Source organism: Trichechus manatus, unplaced genomic scaffold (genome assembly GCF_000243295.1).
Source record: "Trichechus manatus latirostris isolate Lorelei unplaced genomic scaffold, TriManLat1.0 scaffold00002, whole genome shotgun sequence".
NCBI classification, from domain to species: domain Eukaryota; kingdom Metazoa; phylum Chordata; class Mammalia; order Sirenia; family Trichechidae; genus Trichechus; species Trichechus manatus.
In genome coordinates this window covers 1,056,987-1,064,617 of record NW_004443938.1, presented here as the reverse complement: position 1 = coordinate 1,064,617, position 7,631 = coordinate 1,056,987, and positions in this window count along the sequence as shown.

Genomic DNA, 7,631 nt, shown 5'->3' with positions numbered 1-7,631 from the left:
AGTCAGAAACACTGCATCCCTCGGCCCTGCGTCATCATCCCGTGGCTCTCTCGCTCTACCCTACCTCCTCTTCCACTCACGGTAACCGGGCTCACCTGGATAATCCAGGCTAATCGCCTACGTCACGGTCAGCTGACTAGCAACCTTCATTCCATCTGCAGACTTAGTTCCCCTTGGCGGTGTAACCCAGCACATTCACAGGTGCAGGCACTAGGGCAGGGACATCTTTGGGGGCCGTTGTTCTGCCCACCACAGACACTGACCCGTCCTTGGAGAGGAGTTAAAAATAGAGTAGGTGGAGCGGTTTACTGGAGTCTTGAACTAGTTCTTCTACAGGCCAGAAAAACTTCTGGCAGGTTCCACATAAGTACTGGTAGCTAATCTTGTAAAATTCCCCTCTGGTCCAAAAAGAAGGAGCAGGTTATCACCACATTTCCGGAAGTGCACTGCAGCACACAGGTCAAAGGTTGTCTCTTGCTGTTTTAAAAAGACACCCTTTGGCCACATTGTGCTCACTCATTAAAAATGGAGAAGCTGGATCCAAAATATTAGCAAGTCCAGCTGCTTGAATTTCTCAAAGAAGGTGCCACAGCTCCTGTCGTTAAGTAATGCAATGGGGTCAGCAGCACGGGGTCACACATAGACCAACTACAAGGAAAACGTTGAGAGCTGTGCAGCCGATTGCCACATTGTGAGAAAAATTGGGAGCAAGGGTATGTAATAATGGGTCCAGAGTTGAAGACATTCATTAACGTATTGACATTGCAGTCAGTACAAGATCTTCACCAGTTCCTGGGGCAGATGACCGCTCCCTCACCCGAACAGTGTGTAAACATTTCTGGGAAGGAGCAGAGTGAGGAAGTCCAGGGAATAAGATTCTCTTTCTGGGCTTCCAAGAGCTGTCCCTAGACATCACAGCTGTCAGCCACTGGTTCACTCCATGTTCCTTTTACTGGGAGGCAGATGACAGGGTTTGAGGAAAATTTCAGAAGCGTGAGCTGCATGTTCTGGGGGCTTCTCAGTACATGTGGTGTGCTGACACTTTGAGTTTCTGCTGTGATTCCCTGGGCCTGCCCAGTATCCTCACACCCCAGAAAGGGAAGAACCAATTTTCAGTTAGAGTCCAGTCACTAATACATCTTTGTCCAGTTATTTTAAACCTACATCAACCTAGCTGGCCATGTGCACAACATTTCAGCCAGGAAGCCATAAAATTAAAAGTCAAAACAGCCTATTCTTAATTATGTTCCTGGTGTGGTATGCCGATATCCCATGGCATGAAAGGGACAAAATTCTGGTTTAAAATAGTAGTAACAGGTTAAGTTCAAAGTATGCTACATGCTGAAGTATTAAGGGGAAAATCTACTGATGTGTAAATTTACTTTGAAATGCATCAAAATTCAGATGAATGGATAGAAGATGGATAGTTAAATGATGAAGCAAGCACAGTAAAATATTAACGGCAGGAATCTATGTGATGAAATTCAACTCTTCACTGTAAACTTTTTCAACTTTGCTGTATAATAGAAAATTTTCATGATAGAGGGCTGGGATACACATAGTAGGCCTCCGTCTTAAATGAAGGAATGATTTTACCCACTCTCTTTCACGACTTTTATAAAAATCAACCAGCTTAGGCTGTAGAGTTTCTAGGGAAGAAGTTAGTTAGTTAGTCAACAATCCCAGGAGCTCAGCGGGTTAGTTAGTCAACAATCCCAGGAGCTCAGCGGGTTAGTTAGTCAGTCAACAATCCCAGGAGCTCAGCGGGTTAGTTAGTTAGTCAACAATCCCAGGAGCTCAGCGGGTTTACTTTTCTTAAAGCTAAACTGGAAACGCAAATGGAGCTGTAAATGACTCTTCAAAACCAATGTTTCAAAGGCCTTGGTTAAGCTCTGAGGCAACATGAAGCAAGCCATTTCTGCTGTCACATATTATCGTTAACTTAACGAAGCAAGTATCCTATTGATTCAATCTTTACAGATTATGAAATTACCTCACACTAAATCTTTACTCCTCCTGGCTCCTTGTTTTCCCCTGCAGTGGGGAAAAATCCCAAACTCTAAGTTTTGGTCTTTAGCAGTTCACAGCCAACTCTGTGGCCTTAAAAAATAGAACGAAAAATGAACAGGGACCTTCCTCTATTATCTTCCTGAAACTAACACTTCAATAAAGTCACCAACATGAGCACTAAGCAAACGGTGATCCACTGAGTTGCTCCATTATGTGCAGTCTGTGAAAGGTTTTATCTAAGGCATTAGTTTTGTGTTCTAGTGGAACAATCAGTTGTTTAGATGATTTTAATGTAGGAAAGGCAGAAAGTCAAAAAGTCAAAAGATTTCTCAACCTACTCACAATTTGATATGTTAGATGACCTAAACAAACAAAAACTCTAACAAGTCCACAATGCAGAAGTATAATGATAGAGCATGAAGGAACTTCAGGTTACGTTATCCCACTTAGCCACTTTAGAAAGGAAATGTTTTATGCAGAGTTTTGAACTGGTTCTTTCTGGTTCAGTTATAGCCAAGGAAGCAAAACCAGAACAGACTCAAATTTTTTAAAATTTGGGTGAACTGGAACAACTGGAATGGGAAAAATTACGGGTCGAAGCCCTGCTAGAAACCTAATCTCCCTCTTAGAAAACTAGGGCAGTGTATGTGTTGCATAGCAACCAAACTTCTTGCCCGTTGGACTTTGAGAAGAGTCAGAAACAGTGGTGCCCCATTCAAAGATGGTGGCCAACCCTGCTACTTTGAATGTGTGTTGCTCTCCACAGTCATGACAACAATCTAACCTAAAGCATCAGGTTCCTGAAAGGGTTCACTACACGTCTTCCGAGTCTCTTATTCCAGGGCTTCAACCTGTAATTTTTCCCATTCCAGTTATCATTATGGTTCAACTAAATTGTAAAAATTTGGGTCTGTTCTGGTTTAGCTTCGTTGACCATGACCGAACCTGTTTGAACTGGCTTGAAGCTCTGGTTTTACGTTGTTTTATGATGGCTCTAATTAAGCCTCCTCACGAGCCTGTGAGATAGGAGCTATTACCTGCCTTTTGCAGATGAGGAAAGCCAGGCTCTGAGGGGCCAGAGACCATACAACCACGGGAAGACGGTAATGCACCACACTCCTTTCTAGGCTGCACACAGTCGGATTTTAACAACGCTACTGAAAGGCTGTTTAAAGACTACAGATGTGAGCATTTCAAACCCCCCCCAGTCATGTCTACACAGGTACACACTAATTACAGTTAACGCGTATACAGTCGGATTCTTTTTCTTTCAGCTTGTTTCAAGCTGTTGTAATTATGTCAAAGTAAGGAAAATATCAGCATAAGAAGCATGTCTGTCTGAAATACATTAAATATGAACATCACCCTTCAAACAACCGCGGAGCTCTAGCAGTAACAATGGCTGCCATCTATTGAAGGTCTGCCATGTTCACACACAGGTTACCTGTACTGTTATTTATTAGTATTTCTCAACCTCGCAGCAACTGACAACATAGTTATTACTGTCAATGTAGAAAGACATGGGCTCAGAGAGTTTATGTGCTCAAGTTCTTATAGGAAAACATGCTTAAAAGTACTTTGTTCTTTCAGAATGTAATATTCTATGTTTATCAAAGTGCCTTATTTGTTTAGTTCATTTTAACAAGCATGATCAGACACTAAATTCATGATTATTTGCAATGTACTATAGATAAAAGTTCATTCACTTGACAAATGTTAATTGAGTGCCTACTCTACACCAGACAGTATTCTAGGGGTTATGGACACAGTGGTGAAAAAGACAGAATTTCCCTCTTCTGGGGGGGTTTACACTTTCGGGTGAGGGCAGACAAGTCATTGAGAAAGAGAATGGATGTATAGATAGATGAGGGATGGATGGATGGATAGATGGATAGACAGTGTCTTAGTCATCTAGTGCTGCTATAACAGAAACACCACAAGTGGGTAGCTTCAATCAAGAGAAGTTTATTTCTTCACAGTAAAGTAGGCTAAAAGTCCAAATTCAGGGTGTCAGCTCCAGGGGAAGGCTTTCTCTCTCTGTTGGCCCTCATCAATCTTCCCCTGGACTAGGAGCTTCTCTGAGCAGGGACCCCAGGTCCAAAGGACATGCTCTGCTCCTGGCACTGCTTTCTTGGTGTATGAGGTCCCCAACTCTCTGCTTGCTTCCCTTTCCTTTTATCTCTTGTAAAATAAAAAGGTGGTGCAGGCTACACTCCAGGGAAACTCTCTTTACATTGGATCAGAGATGTGACCTTAGTAAGGGTGTTATACATTCCCACCCTAATCCTCTTTAACATAAAATGACAATCACAAAATGGAGGACAACCACACAATACTGGGAATCACGGCCCAGCCAAATCGATACACCCGTTTTTGGGGGGACATAATTCAATCCAGATGGATGGATGGGTGGGGGTGGGGGTGGGGGAGGGTAGGTGGGAAGGTAGATAGGTAGACAGAGAGAAACAGAGACAGAACGAAATATAGAAAGATGATGGATGATGGAGAGATAGAGAGAGAGAAGTGCAAACAGTGACATGTCTAAAGAGGAAAATTAAGGAGTGCTGGGGTGGAGAGTGAGCGCAGGGCGTGGGGTGAACACTGGGGTTCAGGGCAGGCCTCTGAGGAGAGGGCCCTTGAGTTGAGACCTAAGGGACAAGAAAGAGCTGTCCACCCCACAGTCAGTGCATTAAAGCGGCTGACACCACTGTGATGCTGACCACTGATCTCCTTTAGATGCACCGCTCCTTCCTCCAGCCCCAGCCCGGGCCACCTCTCCCGGCTCCAGCCCCACCCCTGGGCCACCTCTCCTCCCTCCAGACCCACCCCTGGGATGCCTCTCCTCCCTCTAGCCCCACCCCTGGACCACCTCTCCCCTCTCTGGAGCCACCCCTGGGCCATGAAGCCCTTGTCCCTTGGCATGGGGAAGCTGGCCCCTCAGGATCCCCTGGCCCTACCCTGGCCCTGTAAGGGCCTTCCCACCCTCGCTTTGTTCTTGCTTCACTCTGCACACAGCCTGAGCCCTTCTCTGTGGGACGCCCCTTTGCTCTTCCCAGTGCAAGTACTAAAACTTCATGTCACCTCCATTGGTGCTGGTGTGCCATTCCTCAGATATCCTTGTAAATTCCTGAAGTGGCCAGGGTGGGGGTGGGGGGGGCGCCCACCATCCAGTAGAGGGCGCCAGGCACCCAGATAAAACGGTCAGAGGGACACCCTTCCAGCTCTCTTCTGAGAGCACTGTGAGCTCCTGAGGAAGAGAAAGAGGGTGATCTGGCAGGAGCTCAGAGGGGAAGAGTGGTGGAGGCAGACAGGGCACAGAGGACCCAGTAAGCTGCACTGAAGGGAACCAAGATCCAAGGGAAACAGTCCACCATGAGGCAAGGTCTTAGTCTTGCCCAAGAAAGTGTGCCAATGGGAAACTTTAGTCTAAGAGCTTTCAAGATGGATGTAGCTTTACTGCACAAAGATTGTGGAAATAGTGGATCAACTCTTCTTCATCCAAGAAGAATAACAATTCATTCCAGGTATGTGGTTAAAGGGGCCCTGGTGGCATAGTGGTTAAGAGCTCAGGCTGCTAACCAAAATGTTGGCAGTTCAAATACATCGCCGCTCCTTAGAAACCCTATGGGGCAGTTCTACTCTGTCCTATAGAGTGGCTATGAGTTGGAATCAACTCAATGGCAATGGGTTGGGTTTGGTTTGGATGTGGCTAAAAAAAATCTTGTTTCATATATTTTAACTATGGGCATTATGGAAGCAGACTGGCAATGGCTGAAGGCTCTGAAGCTGTCTTGGTGTTTGACAAACGTGTTCGAGTTGTGGATTCTGAGGTGAGTCTATGCCTCAGCTAGACCAACAGGCTGCGAGCTCCAGGAAATGCCAACGCCTTAAGGACACTGGAATTCAACAGAGCCAGTTCTCTACTTTTGCTTCTTTAGATATTACAGATAACGGCTCAGTCACCTTTGATTTTGTATCAGCAGAAGGTCATGTTCTACGTTTCAGGCAAAACAGTGCCTGGCTGGTAGGCCTGACGCACTCTTTCATGTTAAAACCTATGAAGAGCGGGAAAGAGACAACACAGAAAACTAAAGCTAGTAAAAATGGGAGTACCAAAATACGGGTGAAATCACCACCAACTTTTAAAGAAATGGAAATAGATTAAGAAAATACATCTTCATGAAATAAAAAACGCACACAAAAATGTAAAATGATGCTCTAATTATTTAGTATTGCACTATAAGTCACCCCAAAACTCAGTGGCCTAAATAATAATCCTTTTATTATATTACATGATTCTGTGGGTCAGGAATTCGGGCAGGTTTCCGTGGATGATTCTTATGTTCCTACTGAACTGATGGCAGTACCTAGTGGTGGTATTCAGCTAGCGGGGGCTGGGAGTGCCTGCACGTGGTCCCCCAGCATGGCCTCTGCACATGGCCCCCAGCATGGCCTCTACACATGGCCTCCAGCATGGTCTCTGCACATGGCTCCCCATCGTGGCCTCTGCACATGGCCCCCCAGCGTGGCCTCTGCACTTGGCCCCCCAGCATGGCCTCTACACATGGCCCCCAGCATGGCCCCCAGCGTGGCCTCTGCACATGGCCCCCAGTGTGGCCCCCAGCATGGCCTCTACACATGGCCTCCAGCATGGCCTCTGCACGCGGGCCCGCCAGCGTGGCCTCTGCACGCGGGCCCCCAGCGTGGCCTCTGCACACAGCTCCCAGCGTGGCCTCTGCACACGGCCTCCAGCGTGGCCTCTGCACACGGGCCCCCCAGCGTGGCCTCTGCACACGGCCCACAGCGTGGCCTCTGCACATGGCTCCTCAGCATGGCAGCCTCGGCACAGTTGGGCTCTTGCACTGTGGCTCAGTTTTCAAGAACGAGCATTGTAGCAAACCAAGGAAAACCTATATCAGCTTTTATGGCTTTGTCTTAGAAATCATATAGCACCTTTTCTGTCACGTGCAATTGGTCAAAGCAGTCACAAGAACACGCAGATTCAAGGGGTGGGGACATAGACATATGCCTCTTGGTGAAAGAAGTATCAAAGAACGTATAGCCATGTTTTAAAACTGCCACTGAAGCAGTCAGAATTCCATGTTTGCCCCCAATTCAGAATGTGGGGAGGTGCGTGTATTAAAGCAGATCTCATTTACCCAGTATGACATTCACATATATTCAGAGACAATAACTTCCAGAAAACAGCCACTTCCAGGAAACCCATACACACAGTTATTGAAATTTCCGTATTGCTTGAAATTTTATTGTTTTATAATTTTAAAAACTGCATCCAAAACAGGTCAGAACTAAACAGGATGTTTGTTACTGGCACTCTGCTATAACAATGTTTGGAAATGCTATATAATAAAACTAGAGAATGAAATAAAATAAGAGGCATAAATGTTGGAAATTAGGTGTCAAAATTATCATTTTTGCGTATAGTGCTTAAAATCCAAGGGCGTCATGTGAATAAAATTTTTCAGTAAAACAACTACTTGAAAACTGATAGCTTTCCTTCATACCAACAAAAAATTCTTAGGAAATGCAATAGAAAAATAGACTGCATGGACTACGTCAGCAATAAAAAATAATGTCTGATATGAAAGATACTAGGCAGT